Source organism: Rhipicephalus microplus, chromosome 3, assembly GCF_043290135.1.
Source record: "Rhipicephalus microplus isolate Deutch F79 chromosome 3, USDA_Rmic, whole genome shotgun sequence".
Classification (NCBI taxonomy): Eukaryota; Metazoa; Arthropoda; class Arachnida; order Ixodida; family Ixodidae; genus Rhipicephalus; species Rhipicephalus microplus.
Window position 1 is genome coordinate 140,620,464 of NC_134702.1, and position 24,806 is coordinate 140,645,269.

A 24,806-nucleotide genomic window follows, 5' to 3' on the forward strand; every position below is an offset into this window, starting at 1 on the left:
TAAACTCAAATTAGTGCAGTGGGACGCGTTCCGCAAAAAGAGAGCAGAAGGCGGGCGGGGCGACGAGCCGATCACGGATATAGACGAGTGGACTGCGACGCTCAATCGGGACGTAGACGCGGTAACGTGCCACATCCCGCCCGAAGCGAAGCTCGAAGTAATCGACAGCAGGCTCCTACACATGTGGGAAGCAAAGCAAGCCCTACTCAAGAGGCGGAAACGCCAAAGACATAACCGGGCGTTGAGGAAATGCATAGCACGGTTAGGCAGAGAAATTGAGGAACATGCGTTCCAAGTCTGTAGGTCACAATGGGAAGACCTGTGCAACGGCCTCGAGCGACAGATGCGAGGGGCGAGTGCTTGGCGCCTTTTCCGGCACCTATTGGATCCGGAAGATACTCGTGCCGCTCAAGGCCATAAAACTCGGAGACTTGTGAACGATCATAAAGGCGATGACCTGCTCGGTGCAATAGGTGACCGTTACTTTAAGTCGGCAGAGAGCGTCCAACACCCAGATTATGACGGCGTTGCTAATGAGCAACTAGACGCCGAATTTAGCGAAGCGGAAATTCGGGCAGTCCTTTTTGAACTAAACACCCGATCGGCGTCCGGCCTGGACCGGGTTTCGAACAAGGCTCTCCGCAACTTAGATGACGAGCCAATCTCCCGATTTGTGACTTATATCAACGAGTGCTGGCAACGCGGTTCCCTTCCTGAAGCGTGGAAAAGAGCTCGAGTTATCATGATTCCTAAACCGGGCAAGCAGGTTGCGCTTGATAATCTAAGGCCAATTTCGCTCACGTCTTGTGTAGGAAAAGTTCTGGAGCACGCAGTCCTCAAACGCGTGACTGACTTTCTCGAAGTCCGCGATGTATTTCCGCACACCATGCTAGGATTCCGCCGCAATCTCTCCGCACAAGACGCGTCGCTTCAGCTGAAGCACCACATTGTTGATGACATTACCAGCTCAACCAAGGCGATCCTTGGCCTAGATATTAAAAAGGCCTTCGACAGCGTTAAACACGAAGCAATTTTAAACAGTGTTCAAACATTAGGACTAGGACAAAAAACATATAATTACATACGTGACTTCCTTGCCGGCAGACGCGTACGCGTCGTCGTTGGAGATGTGGAACTGCAAGAATTTGAGTTGGGCTCGAGGGGCACGCCACAAGGCTCCGTAATTTCGCCATTACTCTTTAATTTAGTTCTATTGGGGCTACCCGAGAAATTATTAGGCATACAAGGATTGTATCACGGTATCTACGCGGATGACATCACCCTCTGGGTTCCCGGCGGAGGTTGTGATGGTCACGTCGAGCGTACGCTCCAGGCAGGTGTAGACGAAGTTCAGGAGTACTTGCGAGGAACGGGCCTCGAATGCTCGGCAACCAAGTCGGAACTTCTAATCTACAAACCTACAAGTAGAGGTCGCAAAACCCCGCGCGACGAGGAAAGGGAGTGCTACAAAATAAGCGTTCTATTGGCAGATGGCACTCCCATTCCACACGTAGACAAAATTAGAATTCTGGGGTTACACCTGCAGGCAAACGGCCATAATGGTGAGACGGTGCGAAGACTACGTCGTTCGGTAGACGACACGATCCGACTCCTACGTCGTATCACGAACAGACGTACTGGTATGCGCGAACACTGCGCGATCCGTCTAGTGCAGGCGTACGCAATAAGCCGTATAACATACGTTGCCCCCTACCTCAAATTGCTAGGCTCAGAAAAAAACAAGATCGAATGTATAATACGAAAGGCTTTCAAGAGAGCAATTGGAGTTCCACTGAATGCGAGCACTGAAAAGTTACTAGAACTTGGACTGCACAACTCACTCGACGAGTTAATTGAGGCCCATGTCGTTTCGCAAAACGAACGCTTGTCGGGGTCTAAGACGGGTCGCCACATCCTCGAGTCACTTGGCATCCGGTACCACACTCAGCAGGGAGAAAAAGCGGATGTTCCTGCCTCGGTTCGCGACCGCCTAATTGTTCCGCCGCTTCCTAAGAATATGCACCCGACGCACCACGTCGGGCGCCGTAACCAGCGAGCTAGTGACCTTCAAAAGAAGTACGGCACTAGCGACGAAGTTGTGTACGTAGATACCGCGAGATATGAGGACGGGAGACACGCACACGCCGCTGCGGTCGTTGACCGTGCAGGCAAATGCCTCGCGAGCGCCAAGGTGACCACGGGACATACGGAGGCGGCCGAAGAAGCCGCGATAGCCCTAGCAATCGCCACGGTGCCGAACGCTACGATCGTAATCAGCGACTCGCAGGCAGCAATCCGCGGCTTCGCGCGCGGCCGCGTCTCGCGGGAAGCGGCCCGCATCCTTAAGAGGTGCGGTGATGGTGACTCGGCGTCGCGATCGCCACAACAAAATTTAACAGTCTTCCTCCTTTGGACCCCGGCACACACCGATGTCCCGCTTCCGGGCAACGAGGCGGCCCACGCCGCGGCTCGAGGTCTCACTCGCCGAGCCGCGGCACATTCCGTGGCCGCCGCCTCCGCTCCCGAGAACGGGGCTTCTGATCTGCCGGATCGAGACACTTTGACAGACACGCAGCGACAACACAGACCACAATGGTCGTGGGGTGATCGTCTCATCACGTTCCGAGATATTACGCAACACTACAGACTGGAAAGGCGAAAGTTCCCGCCACTGCATGACAAATTAAACAGACACGATGCCGTAAGCTATCGCTTACTACAAACCCACTCTTACCCCAGCCCGGTCGTCTTACGCCACTGCTACCCGCACTTACACATTACCGATCTATGTAAAGCATGCTGGCACAGAGCAACGCTGCGCCACATGCTCTGGGAATGCGCCGATAACAATGGTCGAGAAACGGCCGTCGTTCGCGATGCGCCTATGGCGGCTGCCAATACCAGGCAACAGGAAGCCTCGAGCTCACTCGTTCCCGCCGCCGTCCCGTCTGCGGGAGCCACGGGGGACCTTCTCCGTCGGCGACGCCGCCGCTGGGAGGCGGCGCTCAGAAGCTCGGAGCTCAACGACCAGCTCTGGGCTGTCCGGCAGGCCGAAGATGCCGCCCGAGTTCAGGGACTCAGCGCCGCCATCTGAGGCCACCAAGACCAAGCTGCCGGCCAAGTTCTAATAAAGTTTCCTCTCTCTCTCTCTCTGCCTAGAGAGCCTTCATGTGCCCGCGTCTCCGTGTTTTAGGGTGGTGACAATTCTGATCATGGTTGCTTACAACTGGCTAAAACGGCCCCCATACTTGACGGGCCGCCATGTTGGTTCTGAGTGGTCGCTCATTTACATTGACGGCAGCGTGGGTTTGAACGAGAAGAGGGTTTTTTTTTGCATAGCAAGTGCTGAAGGCTGAAGGGTTGTTTGCTGAAGTTAGCCGTGGTTTGGTAGAACAGGAAAGACATGTTCGTGTCGAGTTTGTATAAAATACTGTTAAAACAGTTCGTTTCTCCCACTTGGTAGACCGACCGCATTGGCGGAGTGAGGCTATTTAGGGAGCCTATATTTGCGAGGGGGAGAACCTCGATGTCACTATGAATGGACTTCAATGACTGCGCGCCATTCATGAAGCATATTCACCTTAGCACTGCAAATACCTCAAAGGCCTCTTAGTGCAAGGCTCGAAACCGAGCTGTTTATATGATGGAACTCGTAACGACCGGGAAGGCAGAACAAACAACCGGGTAGCTCGCGATGTTCTCTGTAAACCGAGTAGCTCAGCTAGCCTGATTCTCATACCCTAAACATTGCGTTTCTCCGTAATAGAATTTCCTACAGCAAGTTGGGTTCCTGCGAATGAATCTGTACAATGACTGCTTAAAAATTTTATGAGCTGTAAGCATTGCCCGAAAAAGTAGGGCATTAAATTTACACCGCCCTCTCCCTATGCTCACAAGCCTGTATATTAGGCTAGAAGAAAACCAAAGGGAAGCAACGAGGGACAAATCAAGTTTTTCAAGGTCAGATTTTATTGCAAACGGCATCCAAACGGCATCTGGCCTTGTGTCTTTGAACCATCCTGCCTCCTTAGCTGGAAGCTTGTGTCTTCGCAGTGGACCTAGAGTAAAGCAATAAGACAAAAAATCATACACGGCTCCGACAACATATACGGAGTCCATACACATTTTCTCTACAAGCACTAAATAAAAGCGGAGTTAACGATATCAAATGTGTATCAGGTTATGAAACAAAAGGACGACACAAATAACGATGCACCACATAGGGCATATTTGAGTTATGGACTGACAACCGACTTGCTGATTGCACTTATACTGCTCCATTCAGGACCGACAGATAAACAGCAGGATGGACGGACATGAACAGAAAATCTGTCGCATTCTATGTCATTAAAGAGAAGTCCTGTTTGCAATTATTGAGCGAGTTTCAGTGTGGTTGCGCGTGTCATTGAAGCGAAGAACGAATACCCCATAGCAAGCCACAAAAAAAGTTAGCTGCGTTGCAACTGCGCAAGACAAGCGCCTACAGGGAACGCGTTCATCGGCTCGTCTTTGTACCTCTCCAAATGCCCTTCCTCTGCAACCGAGGTAACATTGCAGGAATGTGAACTGCCACAAAAGGAAGAAGCGAACGGGAGCGTCTGTAGGTGGTTTACGGGCCTGGCGTTTTCCGCGACGAATGCAGCGATGGCTTCGGAAACCGACAAAGTGCAGATAGTGAATGCATGCAGGACCACACATTCGACTAGTCATATCATTCGATCGAGGAACTGCGCTTCAACTACAAGGATAAACAAGCCTACTTAACCATCTTCCGCTCGCATAGCGTAGTCGAACGAAGCCTAATTCATTATTATACTGTGCACGTTGTCGTGCTTACTTTGCTCAAACTGCTTTTCGTTGCATGCCTAAGTCAGCCATTTCACGAAATGTGCGGTGATATACTCAACCCAATCGCAATACAACGGGTACTCACCTCACAAACACGGCGAGAAGTACTCGTCTCCAAGCAGTCTCACTTCACTTGTGTAGCCCAGCGTTTCCATTGGCTAGAGCAAGTCGGGAAGGTCTTCAGATGGTTTTGCATTGTGGCACGCAGCACCCTGGCATATAGACTACAAAGTTGTTTTAAGTCTGGTTAGCACGAGCATGGTGTCGTAGCGGAAGCTACGTCTATGGGGTAATCAAACGCAGCTCATACCGCAGCTTGCACACCTGCGCCAACATGCAGCTGGTGCAGTGCGACGGAGCAGGAACGCCTGGCCGCAAGAACCAACATGTCGCCTGTTGCCACGGAAACCGGGAATGGCAACATTATGTTTTAGCGGGTGGCGGCAAGTGGTGGGTCAAAGGCTGACACCACCCTAAAACACGGAGACGCGCGCACATGTAGGCTCCCTACCCTTGCCAAACCTGCAACGGTCTCTAGTGCCACTTTCTCAGCATGGCTACAGCGAATGGTTTCCTCCTTTAAGTCGCGTTTTGCTAAGGTATTAGGAACCCCGCGAGTTTTGGTGAGCGCCATAGAGCAGAAGAAGTGGCATTTCTAGCACTTTTGTTCTAACAAGTAGGAAGTGTCTCAACAGAACAGAAACTTGGGTGCCCCGAAGCAGATTATTGTTTACAGTTTTGATTTAGCTCTCAACGTTCGATGACGGATAAATCAAATAATGGGCAACTTTCGTGATTTCAAAAAAATGGGTTTGGCATAAATTATAATACATTACGTTGGCCTAGTAGAAACAACCGCACTCGTCAATAATAAAAAAATTAAGCAACAAGTTTTTCCTAATTAGCCACGTATACGTCATTGCAGAAAAGTATTTCCCCCTCGACATTTAGTTCATGTACGAAAGCGACGGAAGCCTGTGGTATACATTCTGAAAAAAAAAACATTTATTGTCTAAAAACAAAACAAAAACAAAACAAAAGTACATCCTGTGCATGGTGCGGACGAAATACAGCAACAAGTGCGCACTTGCGCCTGTATTAAGAGTGTAAGTGCTTCCTTGTAGTGTGCGCATTAAAAACTACAAAGCGACATAGAAGGAGCAATACCTTCTTAACGCTGTCGTCGACATCGACAAATGAATGAAATCTTTCAGTTAAATTTTTATTTATTGACAGAAGTCGCCTTAGATAAGTGTGAACATGAAAATTTGTCGTCCGAGTAAACAGTGTGCCGCCATCACCCTTCATTCTGCTGATTAGAATTTCTGGCTACTCACAAGCAGGTCCTTCACTGCATAATTTACGCTTCTTTCAGCACGCGTATTTGCCTGCTGGTCGATGATGTTCTATTTACGGACGCCAGTGCGACCTGTGCCGGTGCCTTGCACACTTCCTAAGCCACTTGTGCCTGTACTTCCTCCAGTACCAGCAGGGCCCTCTTCTGCATCTGACGAACTTCCAGTTCCGCCCATTTCTGTGCTGCGGCTCCTTCCAACGACAGGGATCCTTTTAATTTCACCAGCGCTGCCACTTTCACCACCGCCTTGATTGCTGCCACCTAAATAACCACCACTCGCGCTATCGCTTTCTCTACCACTTCCAATGCTTCCACCGCTTTGTGCACCAGCTTCAACGCCGTTTTCGCCATTTGTACTGACCCTTTCACCACTTCTATCACTTGTGCCACCAATTCCGCTGCTTCCTTCACCTTCAGCACTTGTAGCGCTGCTTCCACCACTTGCTTCGCATCCACCGTTTCCACTGCTTTCGCCGATTTCATCGCTTCCTACACCGTTTGCGCCAGTTATGCTGTTACTTTCGCCAGCTCCATTGCTTCTTAAACCCGTAAAAAGGCCTCTGCCACCCATTCCGAACAATGGCCCTCTACTTAATGAACTTGCTGTACTAGATTCTGATGATCGTCCGTACACTGATTGAATGCCAACTGCAGGAGGACCTCCACCGCATGAACTGCTCTGACAGCCTGTGCCAGCGCCCGGTGATCCTGGTTGACCCATGGCAGATCCAGTGTCTTGCTGAGTACCAGCCGCACTTGTTATCAGGCTCATCATAGTCCCTGTAAGGCACCAATAATATTGAAAATGTCAAGACAAAACACTAGCAATTGGAATCGTGGGAATGAATGGCTCAGAATTTCGCTATTTAGAATTTAGTGGTACACAATCGAAGCATTCACAGTGCGACACTGCTGAAGTAGTGTTGCAGAGGCCTACAGTCGCACATTTGTTTTCTAGCCTAACAACAGGATAGTGTTCCCTCTAAGTCGCCGTGACAGGGCATCTTTATGAACAACAAACCTGTCTCAATTCTTTTATAGCCAAGCACAAAAATAATTGTGAGTAGCACAACGACAGAGGGCAGCAGAAAGAAGCAGGCGAGCACATTCGCAAACTAGCAACTGATTTTGTTGAGGGCACATACTACTTTGTGTATCATACCCGGTGTAGCTGCACCGTGGCAACGAAAAAAGAGAGAAAAAGAAGTGGTGCGCCTGCGCACTTCATTCATGTATAACCCTGAGATACATCTGCAATAAAATCAGTTTTTAGTTTGCTCTTGAGCTCGTCTGTTTCTATTTTCGTGTCTGGTTGCGCAACTCATAATAGTTTTTACTCTCAAACACCTACTCGCCCAACAGCAAACTCTATTAAATTATAGCGAGTAACTGATAACTCTCCAGATGAATAAAGTGGCAAGTTTGGCACGGCCCCATCGGCCGCCTTCACGACGTCGTCTCACGTTCCTTTCACTGACTACACTAAACGATTACAGAAACGCTAATTCACGCAATGCTTGAGAAAGTTGCATGAGAACACGGAGGTGTGTCCATTATTCACTTTTGTTAATTTTTGCAGATGTAAGCAATATATCTATAGCATGGTGCATACCTACCACGGGCACTTGGCCTTCTGGCCTTCGCTCTAGGCTCATTGTAAGGAGGCTACAGACCTCGTTTTCGATAACCATTTCAATATGGACAAGAGCCGCGAAGTAGGGTGAGAATGTTGACACTGAAGTGCTCATAATATTAATAAGATATTCGAGGCGAATGGAAAGCTGTTTCACACCTACCAACCATGGTATCTCTCGGAGGTTGCCGTGGGTGATAAATAACTAAAAAATGAATTTTACATTATTCTTACCACATGAAAAGCACAAGATGCCTATGTAGATCATGGCCTGCAGATCCGTATTGAGTCTATGAGTCGTCATGACTAGCAGCTTTCTGGAAAACGCCCCCAAATCTGGAACAGCGCAACAAATGCGAAAGCAAGTACCAGGATATCCGCTTGAATATAGTTAATAGTTTACCGCTCGTACGCTTTAGCATTGTTTGTTCGTTCATAAAAAGACAACTGAGGAATGAATTCGTATGCGCAGGGGTACCTACGTGTAAACTAGCCTAAAGATATAGAAAAAAGTTTAAACGTCAATGTTCTTATGTCCTTAAACCTAAAAGTGCGAAACGATTGTGTTTCAATAGAGAATAATGCTAAAGGAGAAGTGGTTGTAAGGTTTTTCAGTAGAGGATCACAATCCCGTCTTTGAGGTCGTCCATAAGATCCCCGATAACTGCGGCAAGGTGTACGCTGGTAAATTAAGTAATTACAATAATGAGTTATTGCAGCAGGATAAAATTACCATTAAGGGAACGTGAACTTCGCGTATTTCAGCTCAATACAGTTGGCGTGGCTGTACGACTTTATTCAACAACACAATGCATACGTTGAAGGATAAAGACAGAAGGGATCGTGAAGTCGCGTAGTGCCACCACAATGAAGGGTTATCATTGCACATCCGAACCTTCTGCTCGTTTAGTAGACTGCGAGGTAAGTACGCTTGCTGATTTCTTTCACATGAGGTAAATTTATTATGCATGCATGGTGCTGTTATTCATGTGTCCAGCTTTGTTTCAGCGAATTCAGTTTATAGATGGTGTTCGTACTGTATCCTTTTTGTTTTATCGCGATAACAATTGTATGGATGGTCTCGGCTGGTTTTCACCTTTGCTAAAGCTTCCGTCTTTTACCGTATATGCATACGTATCTATACATAGGAAAACTCAAGAAAGAAAAAAATGGCCCCGTATTTGCATGTTTCACTGCAATTGTCGTCGAAAGACGACAGTCTTGCATGTGGAGAGAGTAAACGAAATGTTTATTTTATGTTCTGCGCGAGCAAATTGGTGAATTGTATTCTGGAAGCGCTGCGTTAAAGGGTCTGAATCCGTGCAGCGATGGCAAACGAGCGTATCGAGGCATGTTAGACACGAGTGCCATCTGGCAGTTATCTTCGAAAACGAAGGAAGGCGTGCGCGCCCAGGGAGAGTGAGGCGCGCCTAGCCAGTCTCGGAGGCGATAAAGAGTAGAACAGAAAGCGACGGGCAGGGGCCACCACCGTGTCGTCCTAGCAAAGCATTGGAAACGCTTGACCGTTTCAGCATCGCGTTGCACTGTCAGCGCAGAGTGGTAAACGCTAAGGTCCTTAGAATTACTTCTGTGTGCCTTTTCTAGTATAATGACCCACATAAAAAACATCTACGTGTTCTTCTGGTGCCTCAGATATGCACAATATTTGCTTTTTAATTGACAGTCACACAAGTAATAACGCTGAACTTTGAGCAATATTGGTGGGCGCTGCGGATGAGTTTGGCCGTTGGAGTTGTCGTTTAGTGCCATTTGTGGTATCGTTACCGCAGACAAGAAGACAAATGTACAGAGAGACAGACAAAAATTTTGGTGTCGGAAGTTCTCCCAGAAAGACTATCGTCTTAGAATGCAGCCTGCGCTTGGCCCCCAGCTTGTTGCTACGTGCCAATGCATGCATACTTCCCACTCGTACTTTGCCCCACGCATAGAAGTGGGGACGTTAGGTGCTTGTTCGCTCGCCCTTATCCTTTATTTTTATAGCACGAGAGCAGAACGACGAAGAACGGACAAGAGAAGATGAGTGCTTCATCGTCGTTCTGCTATCGCGCTATAAAAATCATCATGTCATACCAACTATTATAACCCAAACCGCCACGCTTTTTATCCTTCGGTGGGGAGAATCGTGTGCCTTGGATTTCCTCAGGAATGATGGCTTAGTTGCCTAGGCCACAAACCTCACCTTCGCTCGCTGGGTAGGCCCCATTTGCTAAAAGAGCGATCTTTTAAAACAAAATGAAGTAACAACTGCGACAATAGTTAGTTCTTACTGATATCTGTACCTGTGATTACGTTTCGTGCACCGCTTTTGTTTAAACAGCATGTTAAATGCCGAGTTGTAATTGTTGTTAGCTTGCAGCCAGTGTGGGTTGTTTTCGTGCGACATTTGTGCGTGGACAGCTCGCTTCAAGTTTTGATTTGTTAGCCTTTCTAAGTGCTACATGTCTGAGTTATTGCGATCGCATTCATTACTTCACCCTTGCTGTGTAACTGACTTTTTTTTTCGTCGTGCCGTCGCTGATTTTCCAAAAATTATATAGGCGCAGCACTGCTCGAATCATGGATGAAATGAGCACGCCAAAAAAATTATAACCCAGCCATAGCATTATGTACATGTATATTTCATTTCGGTGAGGTGGCTGTGTCCTCCAAATAACTGTGCATAACTCCGGTGTTTTCACTCCGAAATATTCTGAATACTTTGCGTTGAGATCATCATGACCAACATCATCATCAACATCACCACCATCATCATCATCATCATCATCATCATCATCATCCTGACTACGTCCACTGCAGGACAAAGGCCTGTCCCATGTTCCGGTGGTTAACTCGGTCCTGTGCTTGCTGCTGCCAATTTATTATACCGGCAAACTTGTTAATCTCATCTGCCCACCTAATTTTCTGTCTCCCCCTAACCATCTTTCCTTCTCTGGGAATCCAGTTAGTTACCCTTAGTTACCAGCGATTGTCCTTTCTATGCGCTACATGCCTGGCCCATGTCAGTTTCCTCTTCTTGATTTCAACTATTATATCCTTAACACCGTTTGTTCCCTAATCCACTCTGCTCTCTTGTTGTCTCTTAATGTTACACCTACCATTTTTTTTACATTGCTCGCTGCGCCGTCCTCAATATAAGCTGCACCCTCTTTGTAAGTCTCCATGTTTCTGCTCCGTAGCTAAGTACCAGCAGGATACAGCTGTTATATACCTACCTCTTAAGAGATAGTGGCAATCTACATGTCATAATTTGAGAGTGTTTGCCAAATGCGCTCCACCCCATTCTTATTCTTCTAGTTACTTCAATCTCATGGTTCGCACTGCGTATATTACCTGCCCTAAGAAGACATAGTCTTATACAACTTCAAGTGGACTATTACCTATCTCAAAGCGCTGCTCTCTTCCGAGGTTGTTGTATATTACTTTTGTATTCTGCCGATTAATTTTAAGACCCACATTTCTGCTCTCCTTGTCTAACTCCGTAATCATAAGTTGCAATTTGTCCCCTGAGCTACACAGCAATGCAATGTCATTGGCGAAGCGCAGGTTACTAAGGTACTCTCCACTAATTCTTATCTCTAACTGTTCCCATTCTAGGCCTCTGAAAACCTCATGTAGGCACGCGGTAAATAGCATTGGGGAGATTGTATTCCCCTGCCTTACACCCTTCTTGATTGGTATTCTGTTGCTTTCTTTTTGAAGCAATATGGTAGCAGTTGATCCACTGTAGATTTCTTCCAGGATGTTTATATATGCTTCATCTTTCCCCTGATTCCGCAGTGTCTGCATGACTGCTGATATTTCTACTGAATCAAACGCCTTGTCGTAATCTACGAAGGCTGTATAGTGGTTCGTTATATTCTGAGCGTTTATATATTACCTCATTGATAGTATGAATCTGATTCATTGTTGAATGGCCTGTTCGAAATCCTGCTTGTTCCTTTGGTTGACTGAATTATAACGTTTTCCTAACTCTGTTAGCAATTACTTTTGTAAATGGCTTGTATACTACAGAGAGCAAGCTAATCGACCTGTAATTTTTCAAGTCCTTGTCATCTCCTTTCTTATGTATTAAGATGATGTTAGCATTTTTCCAAGACTCTGGTACTCTTCCCGTCAAGAGACACCTCGTAAACCGGGTGGCTAAATTTTCTAACACAATCTGTCCTCTATCTTTCAGCAGATTTTATGTTACCTGATCCTCACCAGCAGTTTTGCCTGTTTTCATGCTCTCTAAGGCTTTTCTGACTTCTTCTATTATTACTGTTGGGGTGCCATCTGGGTTACTGCGAATGAGATCAGTAAAACCTAACGGGCTTCGTAACAGCATTCTTTATTCTCCCCATTCCTGCGTGAGCGTGCCAATAATTAGGATTTCTATAAATGTGGGATTATTTTAAACAAACCTCACCATATTGTTTCATTGCTTTATGTGTATCTTCAAAGGCACTAAAAGTGTTTGCACTTACCCAGTGAGCCGAGTCTAAAAAGATACCAACAAGCTTAAGTCTGAACAACTGAATGTTGCGTAAAAGAAATCAAGTTGCGTGCTTTTATACGTATCTAAGCGAATACTTCCGACATATATCACGTAGCGTTCGCCAGCACTGCGGTGACCATGTTGCGTCGGCAGCTGAAAAAATGAAAGAAGCCGAACAAATAAAAGAGTGTCCGACTGTTGCAGCTGTGCGCGTTTTGCAAGTACTCGTTTGCCACACCGCAATGACTGCAGAGATCGAAATGAAAAGATGAAAAAATACAAGTATATCATTTAAAATACAAGCTTTGCTGTTGCACGCGGGACTCGTACAAAAATAAAAAAAAGAATGAACAATTCACAGCATATTTATGGAGTGCATGATAATGAGTAAGGCGAAGCGTCCGTCCGCTCGTGTGTCCATTGGTCCGCACGTCCGGACGGATTGATGGTCGGACAGAGGCGCGGACGCACAGATGGACAGACGAATGAGCTTATGGACAGATGGGTGGACGAATGGAAGCATGGATGGATGGATGGACAGAAGTATGGACGAACAAGCAGATAGATGGAGAGAAGCACGGACAAACTCATGGATGAACGGATGGAAAGAAGAATGGATGGACACACACAGACGTACAGAAGCACGGAGGGACAGAGAGGCGGATGGACGGACTCACGAACGGACGGAAGCAGGTATAAATGGACGCACGGGTGGACGAACGGAAGTATGCACGAATAGACAAACGCACGAACGCACGAACGGATGGACAGAAGCACGTACGCTAGGATGGAAGCACGAATGGACGGACGGAAACATGGCGCAAGAACGGGTCACACACAGATGGGCGCTTCGGCTTCCTCATCATAATTTACCTCGTGAATACGCTGTGACTACCACTTAAGCTATCTTATTATATTGTTCCCAAACATGTACATACGTCATCTAATGAGCAAGCCATAATTAATCTAGAGGTAGTAGATTATGGATGAGGGAATGACTGAGCTCAAGAAAAATACACAAGGCGATGGATATCTGCGAGGCGATTCACAAGCTGAACCTTAATACAGCTACTTGCGTAAAAGTACATTGGATTCAAGGCCATGATAAGAACCCACACAACATTGCTCCTGACCAGCAGGCACACTGCCCTCCAGACATAGACGTTCCAGCCATTCCCCTTCCGCCTTAGCGCCTAAACTTACTCCATACCAGTAAAAATGTTCCCCGGCAGGATACATGTGCTCTCATTCCACCATGTGTCTGCTCTTTCACCCCTCACATTACTAGGGCGGAGGAAGTTGCACTTAGGAGGCTTCGGACAGGGGCGGCCCTTACACGAGCCGTTATATCGTCATAGAACTGGTCACATTTACGAGTTGGTGATACGTGTCTGAGTTGTCCCACTCCAGCGATAAAAGCAGATACAGACCACCTTTATGGACATGTAAAGGTTTGCAGCCAGCACGCTCCCATCATCTCGCTCAAGCCGGCCTTCGCTACAGCGACACAGCCAGTAGCAATCGCTGGATACATGAAAACAGATTTCACAAGACACTACTTCACTTCATATACAACACTCGCCTAACAGCACACATTTAACAAGAATATTATGCCTAAAAGGCAAGCCATTGTCACAATAAATAAAAAAGAGCGACTGAAGGTCTAAGAAGCTTCGCACCTCAAAATTTTCATTATCGCTGCGAAGACGAAACATCAATATTAAGCAACTAATTGGAATTCCATACATATAAAAATGCTAGCCCCTCACTCCTTAAGGAAACACGGCTGATGCACCAATCAAAGTGACTTCCATGTAGTGTATGGCTTTAACGCAAGCTTCGCTTTGACAGCACAGGACGTACAAAACTATGAGGCCTGTGTTGAACAACCGTCAAGATATAAGCGCGCAAGTGCGGGCGACTGTGTTCATTAGGCCATTGTACTGAACTGGAGCCGTGCAATCAAGCTCGGCGAATGACGAGCGGGGCGAAGCCCTTTAATGTGCACATTTAAGGCCCTTGCGCCATATCAAGGTTTACCCCCGTATTCAGAAACGCTCCTCAACTCGAATTCCATCCTTCAATCGAGTGAGTTGAGGACTACGCCGCTGCTCGACTGAAATTGGCGCTGCGCTTCTCAAGAATCGCTGCAGAATATTGCCGATATGCAGTGACACATTCGGCCAAGAGACTGCACTCCCATCGACTTTTTCAAGTCGAGGAGAGCGATTGAGTGAAGGAGCATTTGTGAATACGGGTTAAGTCTCTGCCACGGAGGAACACTCAAAGCTATACTCATTCACAATGGTAAACATGTATAAATCAGTCCCATTATGAAACCGGTAAGTGCAGGAAAAAATGGGAACAAGCGAAGTGGTACTTCACACTCATAATTAGAGAGTTATAGCATAGCGGGCTTTGTTACGCGTCATGGCGACCACAGTCTGCGGGTAGCGGGGCCGGTCGCCGTCGCTCCGTCGAGCCAAGGACTAGGGGAGAGCTTTGAGCAAACTCAACGGATTTATTTACATCTTTACAGTGAGTTGTCGAGATGAAGACAGAAGAGAAGAGAGTTGGGCGAGGCGCTGCAAGCCCTTTTTGTTGACCCCCGTTCCGTAGGTCCCTAGGTTGGGGATCACTACACAAAACAATGCGGACCAATGGTGATGTGGAAGTTCCTCTCAGTGAAGTACCGCCCGTCATGTATGTTCATAGAGGCACAACACTGGCTTGCACATACACACACACCCTTGCCACTAGTCGAAGCGCTGCCGTAGAACAGGGAGGGGGAGAGCGGAAGACGCACGGGCGCCTCGACCCCTTTGGTGCCGGCCTCGCGCTGCGTTCCCACGGGAAGATTTTAGCGCACCCTTTCGAGAGATGCCAGGTTCGTGGAATCCTCTGGGGAGAGCCCTTTGACCAGCGCCGTCGTCGTCTGCTAGTTGACGCGCCAACGTGATGCGTGGCCCAGGCGGGAGATAGAGCGGCGGCTCCATAACCCTCTTTTGCAACATTCCACACAGTTGGCGCCGCTGTCAATCAGTGGGCGCCGTCTCGTGTAGTAGGCCCCTGTTGCTTCCTCCGTCCAGCCGTGGCGAGAATATCCTTTTGGGCACTGGTCCGGCGTGGCAAATGACCCACTGGGTCAAGGCATAGCTTGATCGCTACAGCTCCTCCGCCGACGGGAAGATCTCGGACGTCGGGTAGTATCAGCTGCTCGACGGGAGAGATCACAGTAACCGCAGCCTTCCAACACCATTGAAACCACAAAGACCAACCGCTAGAACCAATAAGCGCCGGCAATGAGTTTTCGGCAACCAGGCCGGTCTTTCAAATGTGTCACAATGCACCTACGCTTTTTTTCTTAAATAGCAACCACACTAATAGTCTTGCTCATAGCTAAAAACTTCGATTACTCAAAAGACCACTTAAAACCATTACGGAAATACGTCCCTCAACGTTCGGTATAACATAACGCTCAGCTAAAGAATTCACCTGATCCTTGAGCACATACTAAAGTAATAAAGGGTAATGCAATTCGTGTACTAACACGATTATTTGCTGAATGTAGTTTCATGTCAGCCCATGTTTTTAAAGAACGCACAAGACTTTGATGTGCGCCCTAGCACGGCATCATACTCTCATTCAAAGAACGCTAGCATACTAACACACCCATAATCATAGGTCATACCGCGATAACCTATAGCCACCACTCATTCAAATTTAGCGGGCGTACCAAATCATCATCCCTGACCTACATGCTTTTATCTCGAAGAGAACTAATTTCGCACAGTCGGCAGACTGATGCGGGTCACTGCTTTCTCATAACGCTTAACAATTCAACTCGAGGCACTCACAAAGTATACAAAAAAATTTTGGAGCGAAAAACCAACTAAGCAAAGAAGCTGTGGAGACGGCTCAGGAAAACTACATTAAAAGCAAAAATAAGGAAACAAAGATGCTTCTAAAAAAATTTCCTTGTCCGACTCTGCAGCTTAGAGTCGGCCCTCACTTCAATCGCACACGTGGCGGTCGCGGTCTTGCCGGATTTCGAGGACGCCCGAGTCCACAACAAGCACGTGCTTCCAGCTTAACTGCAGCGTAACGCCTCATTCGCGATTTTGGCGGGCTTCTGCCAGTTCGGCGTAGGGGACCCGAGCTATGCGTGGGACAGAGTGGCCATGCCTTCTTTGGGCTAGCTCGTGTGTGGTGTTTAGCTATTGTGGCCTTTCTTCTGGGACCCCTTCGACAATCCTGTCCCCGCAAAGCTTTAAATCTCCTGCGTACATTCCGTCGCGAGGATGCGCGCTGTGGCCTACCCTTTCGCCGCCGGCGCCTTACTTCCCACCACAAAGGCCTCTTCGCTGAACTGGCCGATGAGCTACCCTCTTTTCTTTCTCCCCGATGCTTGCTTCCTCCTTCTTGCCTTCGGTTTGTCGCGGGTGTACCTTTCACTTCTCTACGGCGACGTCTACGACCGACTTTTTCTGCACCGTTATGAAATTGGCCTCGGGTTGCGTCATCGGTAGTTTTACAGCTCAAGGGTGCTTCTGCACCACCTGCCACAGTATTTCGGCACTTTGATTTCTTGGCTCTGTCGCCTTGTCTAGCCGATTCACCAGTACCAACGCTGTACTCAGGTGCGCCCTGAAACGTTCTGTGGATAGGACGGAAAGACCGGCGCTCTCCACGCCATTCCATTCGCGAACCCGCTTTCCTCTTACTTTTCGTCCAGTTGCTCGGACGCATGCAATGCAGTTTTGACGCTGCTGCAAAGCTCTTATTTGCTACGCTGACAGGTTTTGCGCCTTCTTTTACACGCGTAGTACTGTTGGTCTTTCTCGCGGCTTTGCGACGTCTCTTTCGTCTGCGCCGCTTTTTGCGTCTCGTTTCCGAGCCTCCCGATCGCATCTCACACTCGTGAACCCTCTCACAGCTTTCGTCAGCTGTCTCAGACACGCGGTCTAAATGATTTTCGACCAAATCATCTTTATTCTCACCCTCTAGACCGGCGGACTGGTTAACACACTTAGGAACAATGCAGCTGCTTCCCTTCGAAAAATCTTGCTCGCATTCCTGAGAGCTGTCAGCAACTGCACTGATACCATTCTCTACTTTCGCTGCTTCTCCTGAGCTTTTTCCGGTGTTCTTGACTTCTTCAACCTCCTTTGCAAGATCCACCGTCGCGACAAACACAGTTGAGGTCTGTCCCAGCCTTTCTACAGCTACCCTAGCTGTTTCGCTAACAGCTAACTGGCACAGCAGCTCGTCGCACTCGCTCTGGCCTTCATCGGCCTCTCTACTCAGTGCAGCATCTTTCGCAGCACTCGAATTCGGTTCTTCATCGAACCTGCTGCTGTCTTTAAACGTGCTAGCCTTCTCTAAAGCTCTGGGCTGCACCTCGCACTTCTCGTGCACTACACTTGCGGATGGCTGAATCTTCCACCACGTTGCCTCGACTTTTTGTTCCGACAGTTCAATCTCTAGGCTGAGTGCTCGCTCAAGCTCTTCACCTCGCTACCGTTTTTCTATCTCCCATTTTCGCTCACTATTCCCCTTGGTGCTCTAAGAGACACGCGGACCTCTCTCAGGCTTAGTTTTAATACCAGCACGCCGTCGCGCGTTCTTCAACGGAGCGTTCGTGAGCTTGTACTCAAATTGCTTTCTGTCAACTCTGATGCCGAAGCACCGCAGTAAGGCTGCCTTAGCTACATTGTAATTATTGAATTCCTCCTCGGAAAGGTACCTTATTCTACCAATTAAGTCGCACGGAAAGACACTCAATAAGGCGACAGACCAATAGCCTTCGTCGAGCCCTAGGTCTGTGCAAACATTCTCGTAAGAGGTTAGGTAATTCTCTATATCCTCGCCCTCTTCGAATGCATGGATCCTCGAATTTACTTGAGACCATCTAAGGAACTGTATTGATCTTCTTGTCTCTTCCTGTTTTACTTTTAGGCTTTCCTTCCACTGCTCTCTCTCTTGCTTTCGCCTTTCCTGACGCTCCTGTTCCTCACGCTTTTTCTCGTGCTCCTGTTCCTGTTGCATTTGAATCTCGTTCCACGTTTCTTTAATATCTCCACTGCTCAGATTCAAGCCATCGATAGCGCTAACAATTGCGTCTTTCTTCATCCCCGCATCTACTTCTGCTCCCAGCTCCTCCCCTAGAATCAGGAGCTGATTCTTCAACAATCGCTTCCAATTCATGACAGAGTACTAGTGTGGTGCAGTTCACTCTCTACCCAGAAGTTCAGTAAATAACTGTTTCTGTGGTAGCCTCTACCAGCGAAAAGATTGCACTTCTATCTTATCAGCCTGGCAACCAAAAAACCAAAGCCAGCACTGACCAGTCCACAGCTGCCAGTCTCCATGATCTCGGCGTGTTGTTCATTCTCCGTCCTCCAGGCTCACATCCAACCGCTTGCCATCCAGTTGTTGAGGTTCGAAGGAGGAAGGTCACTGGAGGCATCCCACCGCTGCCACCAGTTGTTGCGCGTCGTGGCGCCCGCAGTCTGCGGGTAGCGGGGCCGGTCGCCATTGCTCCGTCGAGCCAAGGACTAGGGGAGAGCTTTGAGCAAACTTAACGGATTTATTTACATCTTTACAGTGAGTTGTCGAGATGAAGACAGAAGAGAAGAGAGTTGGGCGAGGCGCTGCACGCCCTTTTTGTTGACCCCCGTTCCCTAGGTCCCTAGGTTTGGGATCACTACACAAAACAATGCGGACCAATGGTGATGTGGAAGTTCCTCTCAGTGAAGTACCGCCCGTCATGTATGTTCATAGAGGCACAACACTGGCTTGCACATACACACACACCCTTGCCACTAGTCGAAGCGCTGCCGTAGAACAGGGAGGGGGAGAGCGGAAGACGCACGGGCGCCTCGACCCCTTTGGTGCCGGCCTCGCGCTGCGTTCCCACGGGAAGATTTTAGCGCACCCTTTCGAGAGATGCCAGGTTCGTGGAATCCTCTGGGGAGAGCCCTTTGACCAGCGCCGTCGTCGTCTGCTAGTTGACGCGCCAACGTGATGCGTGGCCCAGGCGGGAGATAGAGCGGCGGCTCCATAACCCTCTTTTGCAACATTCCACACAGTTGGCGCCGCTGTCAATCAGTGGGCGCCGTCTCGTGTAGTAGGCCCCTGTTGCTTCCTCCGTCCAGCCGTGGCGAGAATATCCTTTTGGGCACTGGTCCGGCGTGGCAAATGACCCACTGGGTCAAGGCATAGCTTGATCGCTACAGCTTACCGGATTACCGGATGCACCGCGACGCCGGAATCGAAGTGCGCATGCGAAGATACGTACGTCACCCGCACCGCTTGCCGTACGTGCGATATTTTTCGTATTTAACGTTACCGTGGTCGCGTATAGGTGTACGTAGTGTACGTAAACATGGCGGTGCTCTTTTACGCCCGCTTTGAAGTGATTTTGGCGTAGTTGTTGAAAGAATCACCTTCTCCGCCGTAAAAGACTGTTCAATGTGGCTTCGCTTGCCTTCAGTTAGCTTCGATGACCGAGTATTACGGATAAGTTGGCATAGTTTTTGAGATAGCTTCCCATTTTATACGCGCCTAGACCTAACAACAGGAGCGATGTAAACAAATCGGCAACGTAGATGGTTTCGTGTTTGGTGCGTGATTCATACTTCTTTACTTTTCTTATCACTAAAATAAACTTCTATCAATGCTTCGCGCGGTAACATAGGCAAATATTCTGGTTTTCTTTTTATTTTCACTGTTTAACATAATAACCATCTAATAAATGGGGCCACCATCCCAGCTGGGGCACGTAAACCACGTAAACGCTATCCCGCTAAACTATAAGACGCTGCCGACAACGAACGTTTGCTGCATGGTAACGCCATTCCCTTAACCTACGCTATGTCGCTAACGCTAAATTATAACTGTCTTTTATCACGACACAAGTACGCAAATTTTATGGTCTCATTATTCTCAAAATTGTAACTGCGCATGCTTGAGAACTGTCCTATAATCGTCTCTCTATCTGCTACACTCTTTTTCTCTCTCCCTTTTTTGCTTTTTGTTTTTTTTTCACGGTAACGATTACAGGCTTAGTTATCGCGTGCATGGAAACTGAGTGATGAAAAAAAGGACTTGATATCTGACAAAACTTTATTGTACGAATCATGAAGACAATCTAAGCAGTAAAATGAACTTGGGGGGAAAGGTTACGTACGCTAAATCAACAAGGGCGTGACAAAACAAGGTTATGAATGAACGGAATTGAAGGACCACAAATGCTACAAACAACGAAAGTTGTTCAAAGGTAAAACTCTACCAAAGCTCAAGGCGTAAGAAGGCTAAGAAGTGTAAAAAAGAGGACCTTTAAACGTTGAAAACGTAAAAAAAAGTCATTGTTTCGCAGCTTCAGCGAGGCAATCGATGCGATAGCAAGGAGTTGGAATATCGCACGAAGAACTACTGGCAGCTCGATACTTTCAGCACGCCGCTGCAGCACAAAGAAGGACTCAGGTGTACACTGTACAAGCGCGATCTAACAACCATCACAGTTGTTAGGTTTTGTGTTTGAGGAACGCGCTGAAAATGTCTGCAATACAGAAGCCGATGCTGTTGCATTTAGTTTTCATCTTATTCTTTTGAACTGTGGCAGATTACACCTCTGCGTCTTTTGCCTCGCGGTGGCGTCTGACACGTAGTGCGGCTAAGTTTTTTTTCATTTTTTACATGAAGAGCGGAACAAAAGGGTGACAGAGAAAGATGTTATGAGATCAAAACTCCGGTCTGGCGCGGCGCCGTAGTTGTACGCCGCCGCTGCCGCCGTTGTCCGCATACACAGTGGAAATCGAACCTGCACACGCTGCGTGTCAACCCAGTATTCTACCACTGAGCTACGCCGGTGTTTTCCCTTGTTCGCAAACTTGCTTTAGGCAGGCTTGTTGTCGGGAAAGAAATAGCTTTATTATGAGTAATACAGTGTTTTAGAACAGCAAAGGAACAACGAGGTGCCACACAACGCGAATAGCGTAACGAGTGCGTCGTCCACATAGTATAGACCTGCCCCTCCTACAATGATCCAAGTAAAAAATTGGTTCCCAATATGCATGTTACACCACAAATGTCATCGATAAACGATAACATTGCGTCTGGTGAGAGTGAACAAAACGTTTATTTGATGTTCTGCGCAAGAAAATGGGTGAATAGTATTCTGCAGGCGCTGCGTTAGAGTGGCTCGAGCATGTAGCGGAGGCGAACGAGCGCATCGAGGCACATTAGACACAAGTGCCATCTGGCAGTTAGCTTCGAAAACGAAGGCGTGCAGCCCACGGAGAAAAATGCGCGCCAGTCTCGGAGGGGATAAGTTGTAGAACGCAGAGCGACGGGTAGGTGCCACCACCGTGACGTCGTAGCGAAGCGTTGGAAATACCTTTTTGAGCATCGCGTTGGACAGTCAGCGCAGCGCGAATAAACGCTACATTTCTTGGAGTTACTTGTGTGGGTCTCTTCTAGTATAAAGGCCCACATACAAAACATCGAAGCGCTGTTGTGGCGCCTCAGATATGCGCAATAATTGTTTTTAATTGACAATCGCACAACTATGAGCTAAACCTTACGCAATATTGGTGGGCGCTGCGCATGGGCTTGGTCGTGCCGTTCAAAGTATCGTTAGAGCGGACACACAGACAAATGTATAGACAGACAGACAGACAGACAAACAGACAGACAGACAAAATTTTTCCGTCGAAGGTCCCCAAGGAATACTATCGTCTTTAAAAACGTATAATCTTGGGAGGCCTTATTACACAGCCACGACGCCGAAGAACAGCGTCAAGTCATCGGTCTCGCCCTGACCGCCGCCGAGTCCTAAGGGATTCCGGCTGATGGCTATGGGGTGATCGGGGGCAGAGGCCAAAGCCCCTCTCCCCCGTAATTCTAGACGGAAGCAAATAAACGTTATTTCTCTCTCTCTCTCCAATGCTCTGAACCATTACAAAATTATGTTTTGGATAACCTATTAACTTTGGCGCATACCCACTTCAGCTATAATTGATCATCGTCGTCAGCCACTGCATGAACAATTGGCACAAAGTCCCTTGCAATTGTTTATCGGATACCGCACTTCTCAGCAAAATGACGAAGGATAGCATAGCGTATGCTGGTATACTACACAGAAATTATCATTATTAATGCCATAGTGAGTACCTAGCAAGTGTGCTTGCAGCAGTTACCCAATGAGTGCTTAGAAAAGGCTCTGTAAGACCACTCTTGTAGCTTTTGATGCGACTGTGCTGTTCCTTCCATGGAGGCCTGTCATTTTTTTTCTTGCGTGTCTTAAGAGAAGTTCTCAATTTCAAAGAATATGTAAAAGTCGTAGTCATAAAAAAATATGCTCAAGCTGTCCCGAGATCCGCTTACCGCGAGCGCTCAATGGTGTTTATGAATAGCTCGCCGTTAAATCACCGGTCCATGCATGGAGGTGGCTTTTCTATCTATTGATTTTTTATATAGGTAAGTACACATATGCGGGACATGACGGTGACGGATAAAATGTATGCAGAATGTCAATTTATTGCTATTGCAATAAAACTAAGAGGAGCCCCAAATAGTGTCACTGCATTTGCAAAAACGTCAGCTCTTTCGTATAGAGTGAAGGAGATAGAGCGAAAAGTGCAATAACAGGAGAGGGGAGAGAGAAACATGAGAGCTTAACAATAAGAGAGAAGTTATAGCCTCGTTCTGAAGCATGCACAGTTATCAAAGTATAAGTTGGAAATAGCCTTCGGTGTGTCGTCTTCTTATTCTTGTATTTGGGCAATTACTGATTCATAATGTCATTGTACCAACTATTCATTATTAAGTCACAGTTAACATAGGGGAGGATGTTTGCCATCGTGGCCGCGTCAAGGCTGCGTCGTGGCCAAAAGAGCACGCTAAAAGTTCAATGCATCAGCGCGTGCCGTTCGACTCAACTCTGCGTCCTCGGAGCTGCGTGCTCTCTCTCTCTCCGCAGGGCTCCGAGTCTACATACCGCGAACGAGCAGTTAGGGTTTAACGGGTAACAACTGTAACGGTGACGTCATATAACGATGCCATCTGTCGCTTAACGAGGGTGACATCATTACTATGCTGTCGACGTCACTGCGAAGTTTGTAAGTAGACGAGAGCATTATTTCCTGAATCTTTCATATGATCTATATGTCGTTAAGACATCAGATAATATAACTTGGCATGGAGAGCTGGAGGGCACATGAGAAGCTGGAACGCGTGATTATTATTGCCGTTATGGCTAGAGCAAGGAAATGAAATTGAATAAGACAGAGAGAGACAGACAAGTTTGTATGAAGGAGTGAATTAAGTTGCTAAAGTTGGGAGTATAGATGTTTCATTTGCGCCTTTGCTGTCATTCGTGATGCAAATTTATTGTGCTAAATTGTGCAAGCAGTTCTGCCTATACGCTTGTTCTTTTTTCTTTTAGAGGGAGCAGTTTTATATGTTCCCTTCTCTAAAAGAACTTGTCCTTGTAAAAGAAAAACTGCCACCTTTTTTAATATAGTGGCGTGGAAGCGCGCATATATACTAAATAAGATAACCAGGGAAGCATAAGCATAAGCCCTCAATTGCTGCGCAAAAAATTAAAAAAAAAATGTTTCACAGGTGGTCGCAAAACGTAACTGCATTCGTGGAAATATATGAGTGATCCCTTGGTATAAAAAGTTAAAATAATGTGCCAAGCAAGGCTGCATATACGTCGCAACCGATTCCTCATCGCCAGCGTATACAGCTGTATGCTATGTAGGATGCAACCTTGTTCGCCGCGGAAAAGGCCCAGGGAATTTCGTTATATATGACGCTTCCGTATCAGTCGGGATATGGTTGCAGCAACTGCACAAAGAGGATTGTTCACGAGAATTCTTCTACCTGCGTCCATACTCTTTGCAATCGCAATGAAACTTGACAAGTTGTTTTTCATCCTTCGCACTCACTTATAACCCCCCCCCCCCCCCCACAGACACAAAGAGTGAACGAACAAGGGCCCGCCTAGTATCGGTCTCACTTACGCAATAGCGGAATGGTATAACAGTGCTTTTGGAAGGCCGTGGGTGGTCGTGCGGGCTAATCTGTAAAAAAAAGGTGAACACATCAGAATAGAGCATGTGCTACTTTTTTAAAAATCTCCTACCTAATTAGTCAAAATTCATAATCTTGGCAGTGTAATTACTCACTGCGAGTTAAATGGTTGAGTAATTTCGTTCGCTCCCAAGTTCATAAGACGTCACGGTTGATTTAAAGCAAAATATACTTAGCTGGATATGCCATGGCTACCTAAATAGCCAATTTCCCAATGTGAATTTTGAGGGAGGTCAATTCTTTACGGTGTAAAAGACAAAACGAGAATCAAGAAGTCTGTGCGCAGCGAGTGTTATCGTTTTGTGTTCACTTGCGCTAATTACTCGACCTGGCAGAGAGCATAAATTCAACAAAGATATAAGTTTCAG

The 24,806-nt window shown here is 47.4% G+C and overlaps 2 long non-coding RNA genes across 2 annotated transcripts; both read right to left on the bottom strand.

The window, feature by feature from the left end:
- Positions 1-3,946: 3,946 nt before the first annotated feature.
- LOC142803371 (uncharacterized) lies at positions 3,947-5,228 on the bottom strand. The gene is made up of 2 exons (XR_012894079.1): positions 4,934-5,228; positions 3,947-4,058 (listed from the first exon to the last, which is right to left on the bottom strand). It is a non-coding gene; the product is annotated as an uncharacterized LOC142803371 (long non-coding RNA).
- A 739-nt stretch (positions 5,229-5,967) lies between these two features.
- On the bottom strand, positions 5,968-12,405 carry LOC142803372 (uncharacterized). The gene is made up of 3 exons (XR_012894080.1): positions 12,326-12,405; positions 8,073-8,174; positions 5,968-6,985 (listed from the first exon to the last, which is right to left on the bottom strand). It is a non-coding gene; the product is annotated as an uncharacterized LOC142803372 (long non-coding RNA).
- Between the last annotated feature and the right edge of the window lie 12,401 nt (positions 12,406-24,806).